This window comes from Sciurus vulgaris (assembly GCF_902686455.1).
Source record: "Sciurus vulgaris genome assembly, contig: HiC_scaffold_570_arrow_ctg1, whole genome shotgun sequence".
Taxonomy (NCBI): domain Eukaryota; kingdom Metazoa; phylum Chordata; class Mammalia; order Rodentia; family Sciuridae; genus Sciurus; species Sciurus vulgaris.
The window spans coordinates 2284935-2306034 of NW_027632454.1; the positions used below are offsets into that span (position 1 = coordinate 2284935).

Genomic DNA, 21100 nt, shown 5'->3' on the forward strand with positions numbered 1-21100 from the left:
ACATGTCTTCTTTCATGTTGTCATTGAGTTCTATTGATATAGCATCTAGGTTTGTTTGGGACACTTTCTTCTCTTGTTTTCTCATGTTGTTTATGTATCTTCCTCTCTAGAAGTGCAAATTTGAGATATTGCAGTTTCCCCCTATAGACTTATAGGGTCCCTGCAGATTTCCAATACCTCACCTTGAAGTGAGAGATCAATATTGGCAGTGCACCAATCAATATGTGTCCTTAACCCAAATAGTCCCTATTAAGATATTAACCTTGTTGTCTTAATAAACAGAGATGATAAGTTCAAATTATTATCTATAGCAAAACCAATAGGTTTGCAATAAGAACCACAATTTCTAATGGTGGACATAGGGGATGGGGAGGGGTGTAGAATATAATGTTAATGAGATAAGAATTGAGTCTATGGAGATACTGTGTTGTAGGAATATTGAAAGCAGAAATAAAAGAAATAGGTTGTTAGCATGAGAAAAGGAAAAAGTGTCTCCAAGGAAACAGATATATAAGAGGAAAATAGAGTGAGAAAAACATTAATAAAAGAAAAAAGTAGAAATATAATAGGTATATTAGGAATAATCTTAAGAATTCTACTAATTAAAAAAGAATTCAGCAATAAAATTATACTGTACTGTTCAATCCTTCTATTCTTCAGTAGCCTGATGCTTGAGAGAAACTTGATAATTCAGTGTCCCAAGAAGGGTGCTGTCCCACTACCTCCAGGTCATAGTCAATGCTTGTGGGAAAAGGTGACCCCCCATGTTGATAGATGATCTGCTGCAGTGTGGGTGCTGGAGATGGTGGGTCTGATGGCATGGGTCTGGGCTTGGTGCTGTAGATTTTTGGGGCCAAAAAATTTAATATACATTTAAAATTAGATGCTGATTGTAAATATTCAAGTGACCAGAAATCTGATTTTTGGTATTTTTCCTTCTCAAAATTCTTTAACTACACTCTAGATCCACATACTAAAAATGGAAAGATAAACTTTTTGGTAGATCAAAATGCTCAATGCAGGGACAACTGTAGAAATGGAAGAATAACTTTCAGAGCACTGTCTCATGCTTTGTGTGTGTTCTTAAAATAAGTAGTGTGGTCAGAAAATAGGTTCCAGAGGGCAACAAACCTCCCACCTTCTTTCAGTATTTGCTTGATCAGTGTTAAAGTGCTATGGTTGAAGTTTATTAGAATTATGCAACCTGAATGCCATCCTCGCTACAGAGGTCTCTAGGAATTGCAGAATTAATAGTCATTCAGGCACCTCTAAGAATTCTGGGCAGTGTTGTGTGGTGTTCTGACCATGCATCTATCACCACAGAGGCATGTGGAAGATGTAGGCCCCCAAAGACCATAAACATTCTAGCATAAAGCTATGTTGGTGCAGCCCACACAATAGTGACTCCTTGGAGCTCTGAGACCCCCGGAATTCTCAGTATTGTAGTTCACTCTAAGGTAGCACTGACATCAGAGGTCTCGAAAACAGCAGGTCTTTGATTATTCAGAGTAGTACAGTTCATCCTAAGTGGAACTCACCATCAGGACTACCAGGATATGAATACTGCAAGCCTGCCTCTATACCCCTGAGGAGTCTGGATAGTGCAATGCAAAGCTCATACATGTAGCCCTCAATAGGAAGTTGGCTAGGAGCTACAGGTCCTGAGGTATTCTGCATATTGTAGTCTGGCCTTCTGCCTGCAGAGCCCTCAGTGTGGAAGCTTATGTGAGTGGTAGGCCACACAGGCACCTGGGACCCTCCAAGAATCTTGGGTAGTGTAGTTTACTTCTCTACCCCACAGCACTCACCAATAAGAATCCTGGGATTTTCTGGTCTCTAAGGATTCTGAGCAACATAGTCCAGTGTTTTGCCTGTGTGTCCCCACTGGAGAGCCATGAGAACAACAGGCCACATGTTTGCCTTCGTACCCTGAGAATTCTAATGGAATGCAGTCCTGTACCAATGCAGTCCCCACTGTGGAGGCCTCTGGAAGTTCTAAACTTTACATCTAGTTTAGTCTCAGGAATTATGGGTAGTGTAGTTTGACCTTAAGTTTGTCCAGTCCTCACTGCGGAGTCCTCTTGAAGTTGAATGCTGAAACTCAACTCAGAAACACACAAAAGAATTTTAGTTAGTATAACCCTATAGTTCTCAATGCAGAGGAGCTTGGGAGCTGTTGGCATTATGTATTGTGGGTAATGTAGTCTTGTGTTTTGCCCATTCCACACAGAGGAAACTGGTAACTCAAGTCCTATTAGAATTGTGGGTAAAGCAGTCCAGTGGTTTGCTCACTCAAAACACAGGGTTCTGGCAGTCCCAGAGGACAATTGGTAATAAAGGACAGTATTCTTGCTCAATTATTACAGATAATCTTGGAAGCTAGAGCACCTGAGGATTGTGGGTACACAAGGCTAATGGTTTATCTGATCACCACAGAGAATACTGGGAGTTGCAGGTCCTGAGAGTTCTAGATAATTTAATCTAGTGTTTTATCTGCACAGACCTGCTTGGAAAAAGGCCATAGTAACTGCAAACTCTTCTTTTTCCTGGTACTCTGAAGATTCCAGGTAGTGTGCTCTAACATTGCAGCCCTCATCACAGAAACTTCTAGAAGTTGCAGAGTACAGGCATCCCCAGGGAATTTGCACACTAAAGTTTGGTATTCCATTTTTGAAGTTTTCACTCCAAAGGCTCCTTAGAACAGCAGTACCCAAGGTAACATGTAGCACAATTTGTCATTCTTCTGCCCATCCCTCACTGCAGAAATCTCTGTGAGCTGCAGGTACCCAAGGGCTATTGGTAGTGCACTCTGCCATTTGGCCCATGATATGCTCATTGCACTGGGACCTGGAAACTCTATGCCCTGGAAACTGAAGGACTGTGGGCAGTGCAGTCCATTGTAAATTATGAAGCCCTAATCTGAGAGCCTCCTAGGAGCTTCTTGCTACATTTTCAACCAGTCACCCCTGAGATCTCCGGGCAATATGGTCCAGCATTCTGCTGTCCAGCAATGACCAATATGGCCCCCAGAAGCTTTGGATCATGTGCGTGCCCTGGTATCCCAAGAATTCTGAGTAGTGTAGCTCAGAATCCTGTCTTCCTAGCCCTCTCCATAAAGGACTGTGGGAGCTGTAGCAGTATGTATGCCCAGGTACCCCCAGGGGTTCTAAGCAGTGTAGTCTGGACTCTATTGCCACAGCTGTCACCACACTGCCTTCTGGGAAATGTCAAATAGCCCACAAATCTGTGCAGACTCACCAAGAAAGACCCAGTATCTTTTGTAAAAATCAAGATTACATAGTTAAAGAATTCTTTCCACAATGTTATTGCATTGATACATCAAATTCTCATTGTTTCAAGTACTTTAACACTGAAAAAAGAGAGCCATAAAAACAGGAATAAAATTAAGCAGTAAGGTGGCACTAGTCTTCCCTCAATCCCCCATGAGGTCCAGGGGACTCCCATGCCATTCCTGCAACATTCTGAGGTTGTGTCTCAGTGTTTCTCTTTTCAGTGTCCTGGGATTCCTCCCCAGATACACAACCTGTTTATAAAAATATTATGCTATGACATCATGTTATGAGTTTGAGCAGCCAAAGCCTCAACAAAGGATGCTTTTGGAAAAGTAAACCCAGCTAAAACATTACCTATGAAAGTAAAGAACATGGCAGAGCTTCCTCCTCAACACATAGAATAGTGGATGACAGGCTTTCCCTCATTATTCCTCACCTTTTTCTCAGATTCACTTTGGTTATCCTGAAGTCACAGTGACATCTTACTTGAAGGTGCCAAGGAGGCATGGTCTCCAGGTGTTCCCAGTAGAGGCATCTATCTCCCTGTATGGGCTTCAAGAAGAAGGAGGCTTTTGTCACCTGAGTCATGGCCCCAAGGTGCCCTCATTCTTAGTTTCCTTCCCCTGTGGGTACAGGACACCCATTTCTGGCAGGCAGATGATTCGAGGGGATCAGGAAAAACAGCCCTGAGAACTACCTGTGTGGTTCTCTATGGGTAAAACAGGACACTTAATACTCACTGTTAAGCATTGCCCCTTCATCCCCTTCTGTCAGTTCTGATGAAGCTCTGAAATTCATGGTTTTGATTTTTCTAGGTAATGATTTCGGTAACTTGGGGATAGGAAGAACAGTAGAGTGCAACAGACATTATTACCTATGTACATTTATGACTGTATGACCAATGTGATCCCACAATATGTACATTCAGAAAAATGAGAAATTATATTCCACTTATGTATGATTTATCAAAATGCATAAATGCATTCTACTATCATGTATAAATAATTAGAACAAATTTTAAAAAATTAAAGAAAAGAGCAATAAAGCCCATAATCCCATGTTTGATGAGAAACTGTGGTGATAGCAAAAAGCAAAATATATGGCTGACAGGCTGAAATTCATTGATTTCTTATATATCAGCAAAAGTTTGTGGGGAAAAATGGAATTTAAAACTAGACTAAGAAAAAATTATAAACAATAACATTTATAATAATGCCCTCAAAATTGAAAATTTTAAATAACGTATAAATTACAATTATACTTTCCAAAAACTAAGAAGCACAATTGAAAGAAACAAAGAAAATATAAATAATTGCATACATATTCCTTGTTCAGGTCTCTACATAGGATGATAATTACTCAAATTTGAATTATGGATTGGTGCAATCACACTCAAATATTCAATGAACTCCCTCTGAATTTAGAATAGATGGCACAGACTGCAGATGGACCAACAGTGAACTTGCACATGTCAATCCCAACACCCGTCAGAAAGCTGAAGTGGTGGCCATAATGTGATGGGCTGTGAACTTGGTTGGGCAGGGTGGTACATGCCTGTAGTCCCAGTGCCTCAGGAGATTGAGGCAAAAGGACTGAGAATTCAAAGACAGTCTCAGCAAAAGCAAGGTTTTAAGCAATTCAGTAAGACTGTGTCTCTAAATAAAATACAAAATAAGTCTGGGGATGTGACTCAGTCATTGAATGAGCCTGAATTTAATCCCTGGTATTAAAAAAAAAAAAAAAAAAAAAAAAAAAAAAACAGAAACAAACAAACAAAAATAAAATAACAACATCAAATACCCCACAGTTTGGATATAATGCTGCTCAAAACACAATAGACATTATCTGGGAAATAAAACACAGAAAGAGGTTGTGGAGTCCCAGGCTGACTGCAGGAAAGGGGTAAAACCTGAGAACCTGCCAAAAGACAGGATGCACACATCTGCTTTGGTGCTTGGTACATTCTTTCCTTTGAGTGGAAAACTTCAGATTTTAGGCAGGTACATTAGTGAATATGTATAATCCCAGCAACATGAGAGGCTGAGGCAGGAGGATGGCAAGTTGAAGGCCAGTCTCAGTGAACTAGTCACAAAATAAAAAAGTAGAGGTTTGGGCATATAGTTCAGTGGAAAAGTGCCCCTGGACAGATACTGAAACCCAAGTACCAAAAGAAAAAGAAAAGCAGTGCTATTTTCAGAGATGCAGTCTGGAGGGGATATTACTGTTTTTAGAAATCCATAGGAAAGGCCTTGACTGGCAAAATCTGAGGTAGTGGGTCTATAAACCAGGCACTGCCCTACCTGATGGCCTGCACACAGCACCATACAATTCAGTGGCTCTTGGGGCTTACATCTCCAGATTCAGAAAAGGAAAGATTCAGGAGCCTATGGTGGGTGCTGTGCCACCAGGAAGCTGCCTACTTCTGTTGATACAACACATGCACATAGACCCTCCTCCAGGTACAAATTCTGGGAACTGCTGCTGGGGCGAGTTGGTAAATTCTGCAAGTAAAGAAAGTCCATAACCCACTGGTGGGAGCAGGATTGTGGTCCATGTGTGGCACAACACAGCCTCAATTGGGGAGGCAGACACTGCATCCAGCCCACCATCCTGGGTCCCTTGAGCCAGGCTCAGCACACTTGGCCTCCACCTACTTCTCTGGAAGAATCTATCCCAACATGGATCCCAGCAGCCTCCTCAGACTTCCAGATACCAAATGATCATGGCCTTGGGTGGAGATTTTGCTGGCCTATCTCCTGCCACAACTGTGACAAGATTCCCTTGTGTTCAGCTGCCCAAGACCTGCCTGACCACCTGGTATGTGGCTCTGCTTCTGCTTTTTCTGACTGCTCATTCATCAGAACTTGGAGAGCACTCTGAGAGACAGAACCAGAGGACAACCACAGCCTCTAGCCTGGAAGCAAGGGCAGGCCGACAGCCTTGGGACACCTGAATGGAAACAGCACAATAAGACACCCATGGATTTCAGGAGACTTAGTTACTTAAGCTGAAAAGTGTAACAAGACGAAAATTCAAAAGTCCAAACCAGGACTACAAGTGTGAAAGTTCAGAACAGCAAGATGAGTAGGAACCCAAAGGCTCTGAGAAGGCAAAGGCAGGTTGTCTGTCAAGAACTGAACACCTTGCTTAACCACACCAACTTCTTTAAAAAGGTGACTTTTTTATATTTCTGAAGGGAAAAGTGTTTCCAGCTCAGAATTCTGCTCCTGCCAAATGGTTTGTCAGGTAGGAGTGTGGATTTCAGACCCATTTAAGACATTCAACCATTCAGAAAATTTACCTTCTTGGTGCTTTTTGGTGAAAACTAAATGAGGATGTTCTCTAAAAAAAGCAAGGGAGTTAAGGAAGAAAGAACAAAGTTGCCATTCAGCAAGCACTGGAGTCACCCAGAAAAGCAGGGATGGGAGCTCCAGTCATGACAATGCTACCCAATTCAACCCTGGAAGCCACCCCTTGCAGCGGCAACAGGAAGAGGAGACCCCATGCAGAGAATTCTCAGATAGGGATCTTGAAACCCTGGGAGATGTTATGAGTGAAATAAAAGCATATGTGCAAGAAAAAAGGCATATAGAAGGCAAACATGATGGTGTGCACCCATAATCCAAGTGGCTGGGAATGCAGATGCAGAAGAATCTTGAGTTCAAAGCCAAACTCGACAATTTAGAGATACCTTAAGCAACTCAGCAAGACCCTGTATCTATATAAAATATTAAAAGGGCTGGAGATGTGGCTTGGTGGTAAAAGAACTATCTCTAGTTTTAATATCTGGTATCAAAAAATAAAATAAAGAAAAGAATAAAGAAAAAATGCATACAGAAATTTCATGAAAACAAAAATGTAAAGGGAAAATATACATAGGACACTAAGAAATGCAGTTGAATCAGAGTATTCTACAAGGGAGATCACAGACTCTATTGGATTTGATAGACAAATGCACATGTAAATGATAACCATAAACAAAACTAGAAAAACATTTCTGCCCTGGCTTATGTGGGTAAGTCGAAGGAGTATGACCTCCTCTGTGGCATGGTCCTGGAAGTTGAGGCAGATGACTGCAGTGAGGAGCACAGGAGGGACTGATTAGAAGAACCTTTGCCCACATTCTGCCCCTCAAACTAAACCCAAGGTGATAAAGTGTTCAATGGAGAACTTCGAGGTCTATGCTAAGGGGATCTGCCTGCAGATCCATGATCAACAAGGTCAGCAACTGCCACGGTGATGCCAGCAGAAATCATCAGAGTCCAGTGCATTATGGTGGATGAGCTGCCTGTTTTAGAAGCAGACTTCCTCTGAAGATTCCAGTGGAAGGTCCAATAGCCATGCCTTGAGGGCAGCCAGGGAGGGATTCAGCTCCTCACTGCTGGCAGCCAGAGGGCAGAGACCTGGACCAGATGTGAACAAGGGTGGCAGGATAGTGGTCAGTTTTTTCTAGTACATCTCACCTCTTTGTAGTGGTCTGCAGGACACAGCAGAGGCTGCCTCAGGCTGCAGCAACTTCCTAGGAGAAAACATCAGACTAGCTCAGATGAAGCTCATGTGTGTTTCCCACAATGAGTGGCCCTGAAAGGCATGGTTTCCAGCACCCACCTCACTGCCTGGACCCTCCCCTGTGGCTACAAAGGCAAGGGTAGAGCTCCAGTGGTCCATGCACCAAAAGTACTCAGAGGAGACCAATACTACATACTAAAATACCTTAGCAGTTTATCTACAACTTTCTGCAAAGTATTGAAAACTGAAAATGTTTAGCAAGAGTCTGGGAGATGAGTGAATTGGGCAGAAGCTGGTCATAATGTAGTGATTTACACTGGTGACCACTCATCTGGTGCTGCTACTGTGTTTCCAGTATACAATTATTTGACCTTCCTGTAGCAGCCAGAGCAGCAGGCCCTGTCATCATCCACATGTATTTGGTAGGAGGTCATGGGAACATGCCTGAGATCACACACCTGGATGGAGGTGGTCCTAGATGTAAGCTTGTAATGGATGGTGTCAGGGGAGATGCTTATGTAAAAAGGATGCACAGAAAAATGGGAGAAATGTACACAATGCAGTGATGAAACCAATCGGGGCTGTCCTGGGCACCAGCCCCACACTGAATAGCCTGGGCTGCCCAAGCTATCCTGATTCTGGTTTTGGGATCATGCCTTAGGACAGTTGAGCACAGAGGGAAGGGAGATGGTCCAACAAGACTGGTGAGGGGTGGGATGGTTGGCCACTACTGACTCCATGAAATAAGAAACTGACCACCAATGAGAAATGAGTCCCAGAGACTCATTTCTGACCTCACCTGCAGTCAGATATGGAACCTGCCTCCCAAGCTGACCCCAACTCTTCCCAGCTAAACTCCAGAGCACCCAAATGCTATGCTGACCTCACCCCAGTCAGATGTGAAACCTGCCTCCCAAGCTGACCCCAACTCCTCCCAGCTAAACTCCAGAGCACCCAAATGCTAGGTGTTGAACATCATGCAGCCCTGGAGGGGCAGGGCCTGCTGATGCTCCTGGCCAGAGCCACTTCTTTGCCTGGTATTACCATAGATCTAGTTTTCTAAGGCTCATCTTAGCTCTGGGAACCCCTGAAGATTAGCCAGGGTGAGGAGTGGGCACACCCCATGTGAGAAAACAACCCTGGAGGGAAGAGTTCAAAGGAACATGGCACCAGTAGCAGGGGGACAGATCATTGGAGGGGACTGGGGGACAGGGGAAGGCACCCAGGAGAGAGGAAAGGATAGACAAAGGTGAGAGAGAAACCTGGTGGAGTGGGGCACCTGAGAAGAGGGGCAGCCACCTGGGGGGAGAGGGAGTACAGAAAGTAATTGAGGGAGCATCCTTGGGATAGGAGAAGCCACAGTGGAAAGAGCCACCTTTTGCTAGGAGGAGCACCTGTGGAGTTGGAGAAGTAACCTGAGTGGAGGTGGAGAGAGCCTGTGCTGGTAGAGGTAGCTGTTTGCGCTGGGGAGAGTTGCCAATGGGGATATGGGAAATTGTCTGGTGGTCAAGGTGCCTGCCTGAGGAGTGAGAGAAACCCCCTTTGGTGCTTGGGGAACTTTCAAGGGTGCCAGGAGAGTCACCTGGGGTGGCCTGTTATCCTTACCTGCTGGATCTTGCTGGGTTTGGTGTTCATGGCTAATGCAAAGCACTGCAGCCTCTAGCACACCTCTCTGGAATAGTGCCAGCTCTTGAGTCCTTTGGGGAAGATCGAGTGGGGTAGTGGGTTCATGGATGAAGACAGTGAGGACAGTGGTTTCAGAACAGGATCCTCCACATGTTTCCTGATCAGGATGAGCTCTCTGAGAATGATGACACTTGTCACCCTGAACCCCAATCCACAAATCTTCTAGGGGGCATCTCTCCTGTCCTCAGCCTTTCCCAAAGGAATGCACATTCCCTGACTCATAAATACAGAGCACTGCAAGGAGTCTGGCTGAGGAGTCCCTCTGGGCCATGCACCCTACTGGCCCACCACTCTTCCCAAACCCAGGATTTTCCCTCAAGCCCAGACTTGTGGGACACAGTGGTTACTGACACACTGCCTGAGACTCAGTTCCTGTTCAACCAATTGCACCTGTCTTGCCTTCCCATTGCCTCCCAGTACTTCCCTCCATGACTTACTCCTGTTTAGTCCTTGCCACATTTCAATTTCTATCACTCTGAGAGGCTCCCTGAGGCCTAGATATGAGACAAACTTTCCACTCATGTCCATTGTCACTGACCAAAGGCTCTATTATCCACTCAGGCTCAGGTGGCAGATGGGAGGAGATGGTCAAGAAGATGACCTCAGCCACCTAGTCCTGAGGAGGCAGGGAGTGCAGCTTGGGCCTGGCTCACAGCCAACAAGAAACACTAATGCCATACTGCTTATGGTGTTGTGGCTGTAAATTCTTGCTCCTCCCACCAGTCATCCACTGCAGCCTTCATGGTACATTCAACCCCTCAGCATAACTGGTGGAACCAGTGCAGACATATGCACACAGAACCTCTTCTACAGCAGTAGCTCTACAGGTTGATCAGCACCACCACAACCAGCCTCCTCGCATCCATGCTGTAGTGGATGTCATTCCAGAGCTTCCCCAGCTCCTACTGTCTCCTGGCACCTGGCAATTCTGGAAGAAAATACTGAGCACTGGCTGCCGTCACCTCCCTGGTTGACAACCCTGCAAACCAACCTTGAGGAAAGAAGTAATGTAAGACATTGAACACAATGATCATCAAATCCACAGTGTGGTGAAGCAGAGCAGGTACTACAGTGCCCACAAGGGTCTGAGGAATTGCCCTGAACACCCAGGCATTTTTCAAGCCATGTGAGAATCTCACCTCACCCTCCAAGTAGCCAGATCTGTCAACCCATCTTGACACTCTTCACATTTTCCAAAAGAGGATGGTTCTCAGCTGCACAGGTAAGGAAGTTAAGGCATGGAGAGAGAGGACTGACAACCCATCTTTGGGTGCACAGTTAAGGTGACACCACAGTCAGCACCACACGTTTAGACCCAAGGGGCCATTGTTGATCCACACTTTAAGTGAATGACAACCCAGTAGGGCCTGGCCCTCAGATGCTAGGAATGTTCAAAGTTGAGTGGGGTAAAAGGGACCCTGTCTTTGCCCAGTAACAGCTCACTCTTCCTGAGTCAGATTTGACCAACAACCAAGGATTCCCAGGCTGGCACTTCCAGTACTCAGTGAGGTCCCTCCATTTACTAAACCCTGACAGTCAACCCTGTTCCCTCTGGTACCATGTCCACAGAACTGGAAGAAGGTACTGGGAATTATATGCCCTGCTCTCTGAGGTTGTGATCCCATGGCCCCCTGCCATCTCAGCACACACCTGCCTGCCCTGACCCAGATGCAGGACTTGGCTCTGGTAAGAAGTCCTTGCACAGGACAGGTTCTGCTCTGTGCTAGGTGTGGTGGCTATTTTTCCTCAGGTCTCAGATACATGTTATATCATCAGACATACCTGTGAGCCATCATGACTGAGGTTATAACCCTCTCTGGGGCTTCTCAGCAAGATAAAGTAGGCAGGCTGCAGACTCTGGGAGAGGAAGGAAAATATCAACAGGTCCTAGACAGAAATGTATTGGGAGTTCTAGGATGAGGAAAAGGTCACTTACCCTTTAAGGAAACTGGGGACCCAGACGCAGGTCTGAAAGCTGGGCAGGCCCAGAGACAGTCCCTGGGGGTCCTGCCAGATGTACACTTGCTCTTTACAGATCCCTCTGGCTGTGGGATGGACTTAACAAGTCCCTAAGCAACTTAGTGAGTCCCTGTTTCAAAATCAAAAATCAAAATAAATGAATCAAAAAGGTTTGGGATGTGGTTCATTGGTTGAGTGTCAATCCCTGGTACTAAAAATATCCATTATGGGCCAGATATATCACTATTTGGAACCTGCCCAGCATCATCCAGACACACTTTAATCACATACACCACTGTTTAGAGAGAAGCATGAAGCAATACCCTCATAGTAGATGGGCAAATAAAGATTACAAGTGGCTTTCTATCAATAAGGTTAGGTGGTGATGCAAAACGTGGAGATCCAAGGTACCACAAGATGACTGGAGAGACACTTCTGGTCTTCAAAGTGTGAAAAATAGAAGGTCTGGTAGTTCATTTTCAGAATCTAGTATTCAGCCTTAATTGAATCCAATTGTAACCCTTCCCTTTTCCCTGCCCTAATTCTAAAATAAGTCAATTGGGTAGACTGTAATCCCAAACTCCTCAAGTCAGAGTGAAGGGCAGTACTACATTACGTTAGAGATAAAAGCAGGTGGACAGTCCACCCAGGCACTTGCTAGGCAGTTTCTGGTAGCATAGCCTCCTATCAGAAGTAAAGTTTTGCCCACCTACTCACTTTTGGGCATGGTAAAATTTTGTGTGGCACCTCCTTATTTCTATAAAGACTGCAGATTGAGATCCTGGGTTTACAGTACAAGGACATAGCTCTCCAAAGGTAGACCATGTCATATCCATTGATTTTTTTTTTTCATTATTTAGCACAGTTTGGCACAAGATGACCACTGAACATGGACTTGATGATTAGGTAGTTTACTTCCTGTTTCCAAGCCAGTTAAAGTTGATCCAGTGAGAGTAGGTCACCCTGACTGAGCTCATGTCCTGTTGTGTATAGTGGAAGCAGCCTCCACCTGGCCTCTGCCCTGCCTTATAGCACCATTTCTCATGGAGGGTGGAGGTTGCTGTCCACAAAGAATGTGGCACTACATTCCAGAGCTCTCAGTTTCTGAACTGGGGACAGGAATATTCTTCCCTTTTAAGATCTAACAGGGAACCCCATTTTGCCAGGGAATATTCATTACTGGGCCAAAGTAATCCTCGCTATAACAGTTTCTCATCCAACTAAATGTCTGGAGAGAGTTGCAGAATCAATAACTGGTTAAACAAACAACTATTACTTAGTTTATAACAATATAGTGGACACCCTAAATATATGTTATATGGTATATATATTCACCTGAGAACTCTATCTCTCTAAGCCTTGTCTAAGTTTTCTGTAAAAATTTATAAAATGAAAGTTTATATAAGCTTACTGGCAAGATACCAATAAATGCTCTCTTTGATACATTGTAGACGACATAGAAAGGCCACATTGTCATTTGAAGATCTCTCTTGCATCTGCTTGCTTTGACTAAGGCAATTTCTGATCATTAACATTGTTTTTAAATGTATAAGAGATTTAAGGGTATCTTTTGATTTTTGTTAATCCATGCTGACCTGTGATTATTGTCACCATATACTCTGTATTCTACATTCTACTTTAATAGTTAAACTTAATCAAATGTAAAACATCTTCAAAGATCACTTTGCCATGTTGGTATTCTGCAAAGTACAATTTGGTGTAGCAGAAGTCTTGCATTTGTATGGGAATAATAAATTTGTTTGGTATTTATTCATGCATTTGATGTTTTATAGCTAAATTAATCTGTTGTCAATAAGTTTTATGTCCAATTTTGTGTGACTCTTTACATTAGAATTGATATTTAAATGCATTTTTGGAAGATATTAAAGAGAGCCTGATCTTTTTAAAGGTGGTATTATAAAACATGGAAGTATTCTGCCACGTTTTATGCAAAAATAAAGTTAAAAGCTGTCTCAGTCTGTCTTTGATTTATATTTTCAGATGTAATGTTGTATTGTGTTAGTTGTGAAGTCTTATCTTACCAGAGATGAGACTCTACCTCCCACTTACTCCATGTTAGAATATCTCCAAAATAGTCTAGAAATCAGCTTATTTAAAGTTGTGTTCAAAAGATTGATTTTTTATGAAGATTATTTTTATCCCAGGGAATATAGTATATACCTAAAGGTTCAAGAATACAAAAGTCATTTTTCTTGGTTCATAGCCATCACAAAAACTGAAGATTTGTTTTGGCTCTTTTAATTTTATTTTGTATTTCTCATGTAATCTAGAGGGTATAAAATGCTTACTTCCAATACTAATACTAACCTCAATTAAATTAAATGGGTATCTGTACAATTGTATACACTGAAGTTATAACCTGTTATTCTCTCTTTAAACAGGTGAAACTGTCTTGCCTGGTATTTAAACTCAAAAATATGGTGAACAATGCAAAAACAATTGAAAAGGCCAAGGAAAAAGTAGCCAGTATTTTGACTTTTCAGTCTAAAGTTATCCAGGATTCAAAGAATGACAGGACCCCTCTCTGGGCCCTGCACCTCTGGTGAGTAACCTGATCTGCTTATAAGGGAGTTTCAGAGAACCCTAGAGAACAGGAAGCTAGCCAGTACACATTCTACTAAGAGACGGATCAATGGCAATGGAAATAAGCCTGATGCATCCATGAGAAGCCACATATAGTCAGCCAGACCTGGACCCATCCTGACAGTTGGCACATCTTGTAGAGGAAAAAAAAAAGAAGCCAGAATGCTTAACACCTTGTCCCCAAGAGTGATCTCTAAGGAATCTCAGTTGACATTGAAGAGTATACAGGACAAAGGTCAGTTTTGACCAACTTTTTCTCAAACACCTGACAGGAGAGTAAGCCTGAGCACAGTCCTACATGGATATTTAAAAGGAAAAGTAATGGTTTTTAATATAACTTAAGAAGTACACTTTTGTGAGCCCTACCAAAAGTAAGTAAAGCTGGAGGTTATCATGAAAATGTTCTTATGTAAGAGTGCCTAATAATAATGACAAGAGTTGCAAATTTCTCCTGAGTTAATATCCATCTGATTTCTTAGGACTACAAATCTTCCTATCCTCCTACATTGATGAATTTGATCTGTTTTTCACTGACAAGTTTATGAATTACAGTCCACATGGTTTTTGGAGACTGAGTGAAATACTAATTGTTTTGTGCTTATTATTTACAAAAGTATTGATTTACTTCCCTGTTTATTGTGAACTTAGCACAAACCTGCCCTATGTATGATAGTTCAGTCACATGTCATCTGCCACTGTGGACCTCTGGACTACACAGATGCTGAATACCCTTAACTGTCCATGTCCCACCTGATAGAGAACAAGGACTTTGGGATACTTTCCCTAATTTTCCCTGCTTTCAGGATAAAATAGATTGAAGATATTGCTGCCCACTTTCCATAGAAATAGAAGCTCGAAATTCACAGTGGAGCAATGTAACAGAGGATCACTTGATGCTTTGAGTATATCCCTTGTCACTATATATTTTTTTCTTTTTCCTAGCCACTTCCCTAATCTTCTTTTCTCTAAACTTCTCCATAATCTTAACCCTAAACTTTTCATCCCTGAGCTTCTTTGCCTTGATCTCCTTCCTGAACTCTCCTTCCTAAACTCCTTTTCTTTCAAACACTTCTATAAAATCATGCAGTTCCTGATTATGGGCAAAATCACAGTCATTGGAACAGGTGTCCCCTGTGTTTCTCCTCTACTATCAAGGCAATAAACCATCTTTTTCCTTTTCCAAAAAAATCCTCATTATTGGATTGGCATCAGGGACAAGGACTGAGCTTCTGGCAACAACCTCACAACCACTGAAACCATCACAAATCTCATATGTTATTCAGTAAGCAATTTAACAGCAACAAATTATGTGTACATAAGAGAGATTTTGAATAAGGTTCTGATTATTAGTTTTCACTACAATTTTAAATGGATATTTGAGGCATATTTTCAATTTCTATCACAAAATGTAACCATAACACCTCTCTATATAAAAAGGGGAGGGAAAGTACTATTTTACAATATTTCATGGTATTTCTTTCCATTAAACAGATCCTAACATACCCATTTTCTTAAAATTTGGAAGCAATAAACTACAGTAGTAGTATAGTATAGTAGTTTATTTTGGGAGATTATTGTTTTTAATTTAGTCAGTTAGTTTATCCTCAGATACATAAGTTAGAAAAAAGGAATGAAAAGGAGCATCTGAGATAAATAGGGAAGTCACTAGAGGAGAGGTAGGGGATCAAGATAGAGGTAGGGAGGGAAAGGGAAAGAACTGGGCAATACTATTGAAAAAAATACTATATAAATTGTGAAGATACCATTGTGAATTTCATATTTATTTATAATTATAATGCACCAATAAAAAATGTAAATAAAGCAAGACCAGAAGAGTAGAGGAAGGGGAACAGGATAAGGGAGGAAAAGAGGATGAGGGAAGTACTAGGGAATAAATTGGAATAAAAAATAATACATGCAAGGAGGACTATGTCACAATGAGAATCACTGTTATATGAAATTATAATGTAATCACATTACATAAAACTAAAATATTAGAATTTTATTTATTTTAGTGTAGTGCAATTCCAGATAATAATAGCAATATTGTTACAGTCAGAAGACACATTCGTGTTTCTTAATGTTTATACAATAATACTATTTCAGATTGAGAGTTAAAATTTGAAGAAGTACACTATGACCCCTGTACTGCTCACTTTAGTATAAAGTTTTATTGGAATACTTGTTTTTAGCACTTGTGAGATAGACATTCTACCTTTACATCCAAAACTGTTCATGATTTTTCTCTCCCAAACCCATAATAAAAATAATCATGTCGGAAATTCTTCTATCTTGAGGTAGCCAAAAACAGAAGTCCTAAGACCAAAAAGTGACTTCCATCCATTTGGTACATAGGAATCACAATTTCCAGGTCTTTGTGCAGGTGTATAGGATTTCAGAACATAAGTAAGCTCCAAACTGTACTCTCTCCCTTCTCAGATTCTAGCACTTCTGCTTTAAGCTATTTCATTTTGTCAAGTAAATCTCTCTATGGCTCTGTTTGTTTATGCAAATAGTATTTGAGAATTAGACTAAATAGCATTGCAGACATTTACACAATGGTACCTGGTAGGTTTTAAATAAATACCAGTTATCATTTTTAGTTGAGAACAGAAAATATTGTTACACTTGCCAAAATCAATTTTCCTGATATCAGGAATGGGTACACTTTACACTTTTTGATGTAGAGAAAGGACTATTGAAATGATTGTTTATAGGTCAATAAATATTCAAGTTTGAACATGATATCTAATACAGAGACCTGAATAAAATGTAAATATAAAAAGTTAGTTTCCCAAACAAAGAAATTTTAGTTTTTCTTCTGTTACCTAGATTTTTTCAAGGAGTAAGATTTTTGTCCATCTCATTATCTTCTAAGTATTTAAGTCTCAGACTCATCTGACTAATTGTCATCTTGAACTGCCAATGACAGCTTAAATCTTTTACTCTTTGTTGATTTCTTTTCAAATATATATTGGTCAAACTTCATTAACTTCAGTATTTTTCTTATTTTTTTTACACTACACTATTGTCACATCTGCTAAAAACCTAAAACAAATTAAAATATTATATCATGACACACATCTTATTGATGCATTTTAAGAGACTGTTAAAAGGCCAAAAATTAAATAAACAATTTCAATCTTTCTATATCTTTTAGGGCCCTCTTTGTGTTCTTTTGACCATATTAGCATATTATAAGTTCAACTGGATCCATTAAAACAATGCTTAATGGGATTATCCAAGTATGTAAAAAATAAACACTTGTGAGAGCTACAATTGCAAATATATCAAAGCATAGAACAGTGACTAAAGCAACACAATCCCTCACCTTTTTGGTTAACACATTGAAAACAAGTTTAATATTTTATTAATACTTTACCAGAAACTTATTATAAAAAGATACTCTTTTAGTTTCTGGCTATTTATCCTTTTGACAATTTTCAGTGCACATTATTATTTGCATCACTATTTTGCCATTATATATTTTTTTATTTTTTTAATTTTACTATTTTGCCATTTTAAAGAAAGAAAAGTAAGATAAACAGTTTTGAAGGCAATTTGTATAAATTGTCATATCTGCTAAAAAGGAAGAGCAAATAAATCCAAGTTCTTGGATTAAGTACACGTGCGTACTTGCAAACATCATTATTTAAAAAACAATAGGATCTTGAACAATGTAATCTCTCTGAACTTGTTTATTAATCTACAGAATAGGGAAAATGCTACTTTTTTTGGTGTTATGGGAAAGCTCCTATTATCAAGAATAAGAACTAAAATACAATCGATGTTTTTGAATCTTTTCAAGCACACTTCCCACATAAAATGCTACACAATTTACACTGAGATTTCAGAGTTTACATACTTAGATGCAGACTGTTTATGATCTTCTCATTTCTATTTCCACTGAAATTTCAGGAAACTAGCACCATGATGAACACAACAGTACATATTTAAAAAGCACAATGTAGCAATTAAACCAACAAAGTCTCTAGCTCTCTGCACACAAAATGCAGAATGCAACAGGGATTTGGTTCTTGTCTTAATTGCAAGCAGTATAGTAACAACCTTCCACTTCTGGGTTAACTCTCTATGGCTTGCTTTTCAAAATACTTAAAACCAGGTACTTCTCCCATGCCACCCCCTAATGTAAAGCTCTGGGGTACTGGTTTTTCTGCTTTACCTTTCTTTCATAAATTGGTCACATTATATTCAAGAAATTAAATGTTTTTATCTGACCAAATATTAAATTTATTTAGAAAAAAATGTACTAAAAAATGTGAAATCTTTATTAACCTTCTTTATGTAGTCATCCAACCACCTGTAAGCTGACCATTAAGCTTTGTGTAAACTAATTCCTCAGCCTGTTTCATATAAAAGCATCACATCTGGCCTTAGACATTCTGAAAGATCACCATGTTATGTTTCAAAATACTGACCTTTTAAAAACAACTGATCATTGAAAATTTATAAACCAAGCTCAGCATTAAAATACAAATAACTTCATAGTTGTGCATTTTTTAAAAATAATGAGGCATGTTAATAAAATTGAGGGATATTTGTGGTGTATTGTTGGCCAATTAAAGAATATACTATATATGAAAAACAAATACTATATATATAAAAAAAAAAAAACCTGAATGACTAAAACACTTGAAATCTGCTTACCCAGTAATAAAGGAAATAACAGGGGGCAGGGGAGAGGGCAGGTGATTCCTTTTTTGGCAGCCTCATTTTTTCTTAAAGAGTAAACTGTACTTTGGAAAAAAAAAAAAAAAACTATTCTTACAAATGTATTCCTCCCCACCCCAGATTCTTCTAATTTGTTCAACACATAGTTATGATTTCTCAAAAATAAATATGGGAGATATGGAAACAAGTAATAACTGAAAGGAAAATCCTGAGTTTTACTCCTGGGTCCTCCCTAAGCTAGTGTTTAAAGTGTCCCAAGCAATAGGACAGGCATAGCACTGACCACCAAGAGGAATACACTCACTCACACAGCCAGAAAAAGGAAGAAAATGTCAGTGCTTGCTCTCAATGACCAGTCATCCAGAGCTCTAAGTCATTTGGATTATTTTCCTTCAAAAGCAACAGAGTAGGGCTGGGTGGTGGCTCATGGGTAGAGAAGCACTTGCCTAACATGTGGGAGGCCATGGGTTGGATTCTCAGCACCACATATAATTTAGTCAATAAAACATAGTAGCATCGACAGCAAAAAACATATTAAAAACAAAACAAAACCAAAATGAGAGTCACTGGGCTGAGGTCGTAGCTCAGTGGTAGAGTACTTGCCTAGCATGTGTGAGGCACTGGGTTCAACTCTCAGCACCACATATAAATAAATAAAGGTCCATTGACAACTTAAAAAAATTTAAAAAATGAGAGTCACTGGAGGATCTGAAAAGGCTGGGGCACCATGTCAGTGTGGGCCTCTAAGGTCCCCACCTCAGACTCCAGCCTCAGGACAGGCCAAGCACTCGCAGCCTGGCCTTTACCAGGTCCCTGGACTCCCTGTCCCCAGACCCAGGCACAGGATGTGACAAGCAACTGGAGTCCCTGGCATGCCGTCCAGCTATGTTCAACCCCCATGGCCTCCCTGTCTAGGATCCCCAACCTCCAGGCCCAGACCCCTGGGACCAGTCTCCTAAAGCACTCCCGCTGCCCCAGGATGCATCAACCAAGACCCTGCACAGGGTGGAGACCTTACTCCAGGGCGGCCTGACTCAAGGGAGGCAGCTTAACCCAAGGGAGGCCGCATTACCAAGGGCGACCTTACCGGAGGGCAGTGGCATTAACCCCACAACCTTCCCCGAGAGCAAGGCAGTGGCCTGACATGAAGGCAGAGGGTGGTCCGGCACGTGGTCCAGGGGTCCATCTGGGAGCCCCCTCCTCTACCACCTGCACCAGTCCCCTCAGCCTCAGCAGTTGTACCTGCTGGTCGGAAAGGGCCAGAATGAGAGCTCTGCATTTTCCAGATCTATATTTAAGGGGCAGGGTGCAGGAAGTGGAAAGTCTCACCAAGTTCAGGGGACATTCCAAGCTGAACCATTCTGAGTCCTGCCAAAAGAAAGCAGATCCACCTGGTGCACTACATGGATGATTACCTGGCCTCCATTGACCTCTTAGACCTGCTAAGAAACGTTTTGCTGATACAGGAGATAGATGGGAAATGCCAAAAAATCCTGAAAGAAATGGATGAACATTATGAGAAGATGAAAAGAGAGACAGATGGTGCCCAAAAGCACCAAGTACTGCACTGCATCCAGAGAGCCCTGATTAGGAGCCAAGAACTGGGTGATGAGAAAATTTAGAACCTCCGTCAGATGGTAGAGCTGGCAGAAAGCTGGACCAGTGGACATTCATGTGGAACTTTTTGAGGCACCTCAAGAGATCGAGGACACCACTGGCAACAGCTGCATATCTGGCCATAAGAAGGCTAAGAACAAGACAGTTGCCCAGGCAGGAAAGCCGAATTACAAGCTTATCTGTAGCTGCACAACAGTGCGAATCAAGTGATGAATATATCTAATAATAATCATGACCATGGTAACATCACCTCAGGAACACCCAAGGAGAAGATAGCAAAGACCTCAAAGAAGAAAAAAAAATATCAAAGACCTTAAAGAAGAGAAAGCACACCACAGGCTCCATGGCCAAAACAGAGAAGGAATCAAACCCTATAAACCTCCCCAGGGACTCAAATGAGCCCACAAAATATCTGTGAATCAGGTGGCCTATGGAGGAATGATACATTGTGAAAATGGCAAGTGCCCTGTCAGATGGTTACACTTACGCTTGGGACTCTGTCCTAAACCAAAGGGCAAGTGATGCTGTACCAAGTTTCAGGCCAGAAATGAGAAAATGATGGACAAAGAATTACAGAAATTTATAAAAAAGAAAGCCTATAAGAGGTTGTTTGTGGACATTCATTAGTAGAACAGAATCAGCCAACATATGTATTGCATTTCCACTTATGTTGAGGTGTGTGGATTGTCAAATGTATATTTTCAAGGAATGTTAGAAAAGGTGAAGTTTCCTTCTTGGGG

At 41.3% G+C, this 21100-nt stretch overlaps 1 pseudogene across 1 annotated transcript; it reads left to right on the top strand.

Moving 5' to 3' along the window:
* Positions 1–11111: 11111 nt before the first annotated feature.
* LOC306652768 (inhibitor of growth protein 1-like) lies at positions 11112–20677 on the top strand (annotated as a pseudogene). Its single transcript has 3 exons — positions 11112–11174; positions 13850–14010; positions 20110–20677. The product of its transcript is annotated as an inhibitor of growth protein 1-like (transcript).
* Positions 20678–21100: the final 423 nt, after the last annotated feature.